The following is a 7,302-nucleotide window of genomic DNA, read 5'->3' on the forward strand; positions in this document are numbered from 1 at the left end:
GTTAGCTCAGCCCCAGCATCTCATCCTAAAGGAATATCAGACCCGTATCCATCCATCCATCCATCCATCCATCTCTTCAACAAATATGGTCACACAGACTATCTATTCCAAGAGTAGAAACCCTGTCTGTCTTCTTGACTACTTTATCTCCAAAACTTAGCTCATGCCTGGCATAGGGTAACCACCCAAGGAAGATTTGTTTAATAAACAAATGAACAGTTATCAAATGCCCACTACGTGTTAGAACTGGAGGTATCAATATGACAAAACAGTTCCTGCCTTCTTTGTGTTCATGATTCTTTTTCAGGATGGCTTTGTACCCCATCAAAAAAAATAGATTTCAAGGCTGCTAAGGCTCTTTTTACATTCAATTGACTAGCAGTTTCAATAATTGACTGTGTAATGCACTAAAACAGTTGCAAAGTTCCCTTCAGAGACAAATGAGGGGAAAAAACCCCAGCTTCACACCAGACAGATTCTCATCATTTCTTCCTAAAGTGCATAGTACCTCTAGTCACTAATGGTTGTGGGAGACTACGGGGACACTAATCTTAATGACTGCACCATTTCCTATAGGTCTTGTTAGTTCCTAAAACCATCTGTAAGAAGTTATTGTATTTGGCTTTCTTAAGCTATATTTTTAAAGCAAGACATTTAATTAGTGCTTGTTAAGATGTTGTGAGTGCTCTGGCCACTTCTCTCACCCCTGCTGTTTCTTCTTGGTCAGCATATTTTCTGCAAGTGTTGTTTCCGGGAAAGGGCATAAGATGCTTCTCTGTTTGGAGAATTGCTCTGTGTATCCACATGAAGCAAGACTCTCACGGAGACTGAGGAGACCGGCAGACTGGCTGCGCAGAAAGGGCCTCCGTGTTCACAGCAGCCAGTTTCAAAAGCCTCCAGTTTGGACATTTTTATTGAGAAAGCTGAGACCTCAAAATAGATTTGCGAAAGGCGACTGCAGGAGCATACACTAGAGCCCTAGAGAAGAATGTCACAAAAGAAAAATGTATTTGAGATATCAAATCTAAACACCCTTGAGAAAACTTCATAAAAAGGAATTTGCTTGAAAGACATAATTTTTAGTTACTCTCAGAGATGCTATGAAAACTGCAAAATAGTTTATGGCACTGAAAACTCCACCAATACATGCTAAAAGAATAAATATGTTGAATATAGTTCTATTATTTTTGAGAATATTTAATACCTAAAGTTAATTAAAAATTTAAATAATTTTACAAAATAAGACAATTTTACTGGGTTTTCGCCAGAATCCTTCATCCATTTTTGGATTAGAATAGCTTGATATTTGTGATAATTTATGAGTCACAAATGCATGTCAAATCTAGTCATACAAAAAAAGTATTTCAAGACAATACCATATGGAATCAGTGAAAATAAAGAAATACATGTATCTAGATAGGTTAAGAAATGTTATATAATGCATATTTAAGGAACAAAAAGTTTCATGCTTGTAATTGCTTAAATGATAATTAAAACAAATTCCCTTTCTCATTGAATTTTAATGTGCACCTTTTAGGTAATCCTTAATTGAGGAAAGTCCAGTAAATGCAATATGTACTTAGACAAATTATTAGATCTCCATGTTCCACATGTAAAGTAATTTCTATTGCAATCCTTTGCCTCCGAATCTAAACATTTAAATATATTAAAGGCCTCAGTGAAGTATTGGCATTTGACACTGGGTGTAAAAACATTCCCTGCTGCGCTCTCAACCGCTAATAAGCGTTTTGTTTGGGAAAAGGGGGCGGGAGGCTGAGAGAGGGAAGAAGGGGGAGAAGGTGGCCAGCTCCTGGCATCTGAAATCTTGATCAGTCACAGCACCTTTCTGCGTCTGCGTCGAGGATTTGTGGTATTCTTGTTTATCCGTGTATCCTTCCCTGGGACTCTCTGTTTGGATGCAGAAGTCTTAAGACCATCTGCAGTCTTGACGGGTATTCTAGCAGCCGGGCCAGACATCTGGCTGTCAGTGATCGTGCACCCCTGCCCCTGCAGTTGTTAGACACTTTTGATTCCCTTTGAACATTCTGCTGTGGTACCCCAGTTTCAGGCCATTGATGTGAGAGACGGAGTCCATTCCTGGCTTTCGTCTAGTTGGAAACAAGATTTATGAAATGGAGAGGGGTATCCATTTTGCTGCAAGGGTGGCTGTTTTCGTCGGCATTGGGTTTAATGACACAGCAGTTTCCTCTGCAGCCTGCGCAGCTCCCTCTTTGAACGCGGAGAGAAATCGTGCATCAGAAAATTATTTTCATGGTGTTGCCATGTTTACTGTTTCCTGTTGTCTTTGCCTGAAAGTGTTTTAACAAAAATTAGGGTTGAGCATAAAAACATTTGAGTCAGGGGATGAAAGGAGTTGTTATTATGTTTCCTTTCCAGGTTAATGTGGTCACCTTTGATTTAAGCACTACAGACTTAGGGCAGGATATGACACCAATTAAAAACATGAAACTTAATTTTTGGACTAAACAATTACATACTCCTTCTTCTGATATCTGGTTGAGGGTTACTGACATGACATTTATTTCTGAACCCAATTCTAAATTTATTGGATTGGCTTTATTTAAGGCACACAGGGCAACTAATATTAGTGCATGTAAAAGCCTAGCAATGTCACTAAAATTGTAAAGTAGCTATTATAAAGAGAACACGTTCTTCCCAGTGACTGCCAGCACAAGGTCAAGAATGCATGCAGACTCACTCCAGGAGCCCCAGACCTACTCATCTTGGTTCGAGGCAGATTTTAATTTAAGATCTACATTTCAAAACAAGTCACTTTTATCTCATAAAGTACAAACGGGAAAAATTTCACTAATAACCTCCCTAGCCTCACATTTAAATTGCATTTTGCACAAGACCTTTAGTATTTATTGAAAAGCAACTGTAAACAGTAATCACAAAGTAATACATTATAAATCGTTTAAAAATATCAAAAGTAATGTCCTGTATTTGGGTGACAATATGTTTAAATTTTGAAACTGAACATTAGGGTTTAATTTTAATGCAAAAAATAATTAAAGTGAAGACATGCAAATATAATGAGCCAGGTCAACCTCTCCATCTTTTCACTTTGACACCTTGCTTAACTCTAGCTAATGATCATATGAAAAAAGTATTAGTGGTTTCAGTTCAGCCCCTGGTGGTCTATGTCACATATTGCATAACCTGCTGGTGGGTCCGCCAGGGCTATTTCTCATGTACAGACAGTAGCTTTTTCTAATTCCGTCTGGGGAGAGGAGGAGGAAGAGGAAGGGTATCCTGTTCTAACCTATTTATTATGCACTTGAAAATAGTGAAAATGTTTATAGAAAGAAGTCAAGTTAAATTTTGTAAGACCTTTTAATGCGTCAGCTGTTCAAATGTGAACCTACAACTCTATACCAAGTGCTTAAGTAAAGCCACTATGTTTAAAAGAAAAAAGTCACTCATGACTTCTACTCCATGTGGAAAATTACCCAACACTGCCGTTTTTCTAACCCCGCAAATTCTCATTTCCCATGTGCAGTTGGTTAGCTTCTCACTGCGTCCCCAAGGAGCCTATGTGAGTCTGAAACACTGCAGAAAAATGAGAATTTCCACACTTAAACAAAGCCGAGGCAGCATTTTTAATGATTAAAAATAAGAGGAGAAGGCGAAGAGGAGGGGACGATGGGTACTTGTTTTATTTTATTTTTGCCTCCTATAAAAAAATGAGGGAGTAAGGTTCCCAGACGAGAGTCGAATGTGGGATTGCTTCTGATTTTTACAGGACATTAAAAAAAAAAAAGAAGAAGAAGAAGAAAAAGAAAAAAATCCCAACTCTCTTAAATGTCCTAACTCTAAGTTTCACGCAGTGAATGCTAAACTGAAAGACGTCATCACGGCCTAATTCACCATACGGCTTTTGTGAGCTGTTAGAAGCAATTTTCAGGATCTGTGCTTTTTATTTAGGTTTGCTTTGCCGTTCAGCTTGAGTGTTCATTTTTGACCAATTCTTTCTACCCTTTGGTTGAATATACACAGCCGATTCTTTCAGCATTTCATACACATACACACACAAACACACAGGTTTTATATATTTAAAGAAAATGCATACCTTTAGCCCTTTGTCACAATATTTTTAAAAGCAGCTCAATATTCGGATCAGAGAGCAGAGTACTTTGAAAGACAACTCTCCTGGGCACAATGTGTTAACTGTTTTCTGTGCCACCATTTTCTTGTGTGCGAGCAGACAGCAAAATGGTGGTCCCCGCATTTTGTTGTATGAGGGCTCCTTGGCTCAGCTTCCGATCGCCGATCACAGAACCACTTTGTTTACCAATAAAAAGGCCAGATTTCTCGGGCCCAGGGACTCATCCAATAAAGCATACACACAAATCCTCCTCCAATTACTGCTTTGCAGATGCGTAAGCAAAACTTTAGATAAATATAATACAAAGAGAGCAAATCCTGGTGAAAATAAAAAATGCAACAGAAATCATATTTCAGTTAAATACGTAACTCCACGGTGTTGGTAAATGCATATGTTATTAATAGAGCTTCCAGTGTCACAGTTAGTAATCTACATTGAGAAAAGATCCAAGACAGAGTCAGCACAGAGAACGTGAATGTTTTACTTGTGAATAAGACGATCTTTCCAGATCAAGGTTGAGTCATTGGCAAGCTAGTTTAGGTGAACTCATTCCACGGTTATTTCCACATGTAAATCAGGGTTCTAATTTTCTATGATCTTACTGCCTTTTGTTCATGAGAAGATCTTTGATTAATTTCTCAAAATAAGAATATTAATATAACTAAACAATGTAAAAATTGAAACTTGCTAATTATGTTCACTTTTCATTAGCTCTTAAACAGAACCAAAGGTAAAATAGATTTTTGACTTACCCCTAACTGGATCTCAAATCAAAGAGAGATGAATTTGACCCAGAGAAGAATTTGACATTGCTCTCTATTACCGATGGCTGAATTATCACTCTCTTTTGTCTGAAGGAAAACATTTTCTTCTCAATGAAGTGTATATTTTTAAGACTGAAGAAAACCGAGGCTCGTAGCATATAGTATTTTTTTTCCTTTTGACTGCAGTTGCCAAACATTTGTGATTATAAAAACGATAGTGCTACATAAAATAGACCTGCAGCCACACTGTTTATGGCACACACACCAGTATTATTTTCTGCTGTTTGGTGTGCAGAAGTTGTAAATAGGAAAATGTGTAAGCTATTAAATCTAGCAGCAATAGGACTCTTAAAGCGAGGTTTATTATACCAATGCCTGAAAAAGCTTTACTTTTTTTATCTGTGGGTGTTAAATTTTCGTGTTCGCAACAGTATTTTAGTTCTGGAGCTATTTATCTGGTAGCATCTTCGAGAGAAAGGAAATGGACAGATGTCCATAAACAAAGGGCTCCACCTGGTGGTAAAGCGGAGGTAGGAAATGTTGATAAGAACTAATACGGCAAAGGGAAACAGATGGAAGGGCAGCATTTACTCTACCGGTGTGTGTTTCTTGTAATGAATATATTTGAAGGAAAGAGAATGACACAATTCCCCAAATTTGGATTTCAATACGTACATAGCTTTACAGGCAGCATTATTTGATTATTTCTTTCAAATTCAATCATCCCAATCCTTTTACAAATTATTTTATTCCGAATCCATCCATCAGATCAGACATTAACGTGTGACCCTGACAGATATTAAGCACAATAGAAGGCAAACTATCCACAGCATCTGGTCATCTTACTTTTCGGTAGAATACCGTCTAGTAGACAAATTTAAACAAAGAAAGCATTTGCTCCAACACAAGGGTTTTCTTTGGACGGCTTTGTGGCTCACCTAATTAGGAAGGACTGGAAAGCATGTGGTGCAGAACTCAATCCAGAGAGGGAAGAAATAGTTTCAAGTCCATGACTAAGAAACAGAAAATTCCTCATTTTCAAATGGCATTTGCGGCTGAAATGTTGAAGAATTTGAATCTAACTATTGTGACGACTCCACCTTTTCAAACTCTAAAATTAGACCAGGAATTACATATATCAAATGCTATGCAAAATGTAAAATAGGCATGCCGTTTATGGCTCTCTACGTAAGGTGGAAATTAAATCTTCAGCCTCCAATAAAATTGTATTTCTGCAATAAAACTGCTGCACCTTGACTCTAGACTACATTGAATCCCAAATTAAACACTCCATTTACTGTACTGTAGCAAGCAAAGGGGTTTGCTACACTGAAACAATATTACGGATAAAAAAGGTATTACATTTTGCTTTGCCGTCTATGTAGAGTCCACCAAAACAGGCTCATTCCCCACCCCTTCTTTCATAGAACACAACATATTTTGATGAGGGAAAATTTTAAGGTTTGTCTTTCACTGTTAAAATTTCTATTTCTTCTTTAACTAGATAAATCCGCATAGGTGGCTAGGTTTTAAAAAGTCCATCAAGTAGGATATTTACTGCAAAATGTCCTACTGCATTTCATGGCTAACTCAGTCTATAAGCAGAAACAGCTGGTGTGCTAAAGGCTCCGTACGTTTCTTTATGCGTTATATATAACGTAGCTGCTTTTCCCTATAACGTCGTACTTGCACAGTTCACTCCACAGCCACGTCTGCAGCGCGCGCATCCTGCTACATAATGCATGAAGGTTTTAAACTTCGGATCTGTTAATACGTGCTAAGTATTTATCTCACCCTGTGTTGATTTACAAGAATTAGACTGGATATTATTTTAAGCAGTCTAATATTGTAGGTCGATATTTTTTTCCCATCACGCCTTGCCCCAGCCAACACAGACTTCTGGCATTTGTGAAGAGGCTCTATTAGAAATTAAAACCTACAGAGGGTGAAGAATAGGGAACGATGAATACTAATATTGCTGCGTCTTACCAACTAAAGTGCAGGCGAGCAAGACAGGGAGCAGCGCCTGGCCGTCGCAGCCGTCCTGCAGCGGCCCCGCGGAGCCACCCCCTAGTGGACCGAAGGGGAAATTTCCTCTGCGGGCGGCCTCCCGCCGCTCTCCATTTAATAAATATGCGCCCCTCCCCCTCTCTCGGGAGATGGTGGATATTATTAACCTTCAAGCACGATACAGCGAGATGAATGTTAATCGTGAAGGGATTTCTAATCAAGTTTAATGGTGTAGGACATAGAGAAGTTGTGTTAGCAGTTCCAGTCCTGGTAAAAATGCTAATTGTTATGTTTCCTATGATAGGTGAGGATAATATGAAAACGGCCACAGGTCGGGTGTTGCCATTTGGAAGTCGTTGCCTGTAATTTTGAGGCAAGTCTGGGGGAAAGGGATAGAGT

At 38.5% G+C, this 7,302-nt stretch overlaps 1 long non-coding RNA gene across 1 annotated transcript; it reads right to left on the reverse strand.

Annotated features, from left to right (window-relative positions):
- Positions 1-1,500: 1,500 nt before the first annotated feature.
- Positions 1,501-4,446, reverse strand: LOC138918719 (uncharacterized). The gene is made up of 2 exons (XR_011428420.1): positions 4,094-4,446; positions 1,501-2,309 (listed from the first exon to the last, which is right to left on the reverse strand). It is a non-coding gene; the product is annotated as an uncharacterized lncRNA (long non-coding RNA).
- Positions 4,447-7,302: the final 2,856 nt, after the last annotated feature.

The sequence above is a fragment of the Equus caballus genome, chromosome 18, assembly GCF_041296265.1.
Source record: "Equus caballus isolate H_3958 breed thoroughbred chromosome 18, TB-T2T, whole genome shotgun sequence".
NCBI lineage: Eukaryota > Metazoa > Chordata > Mammalia > Perissodactyla > Equidae > Equus > Equus caballus.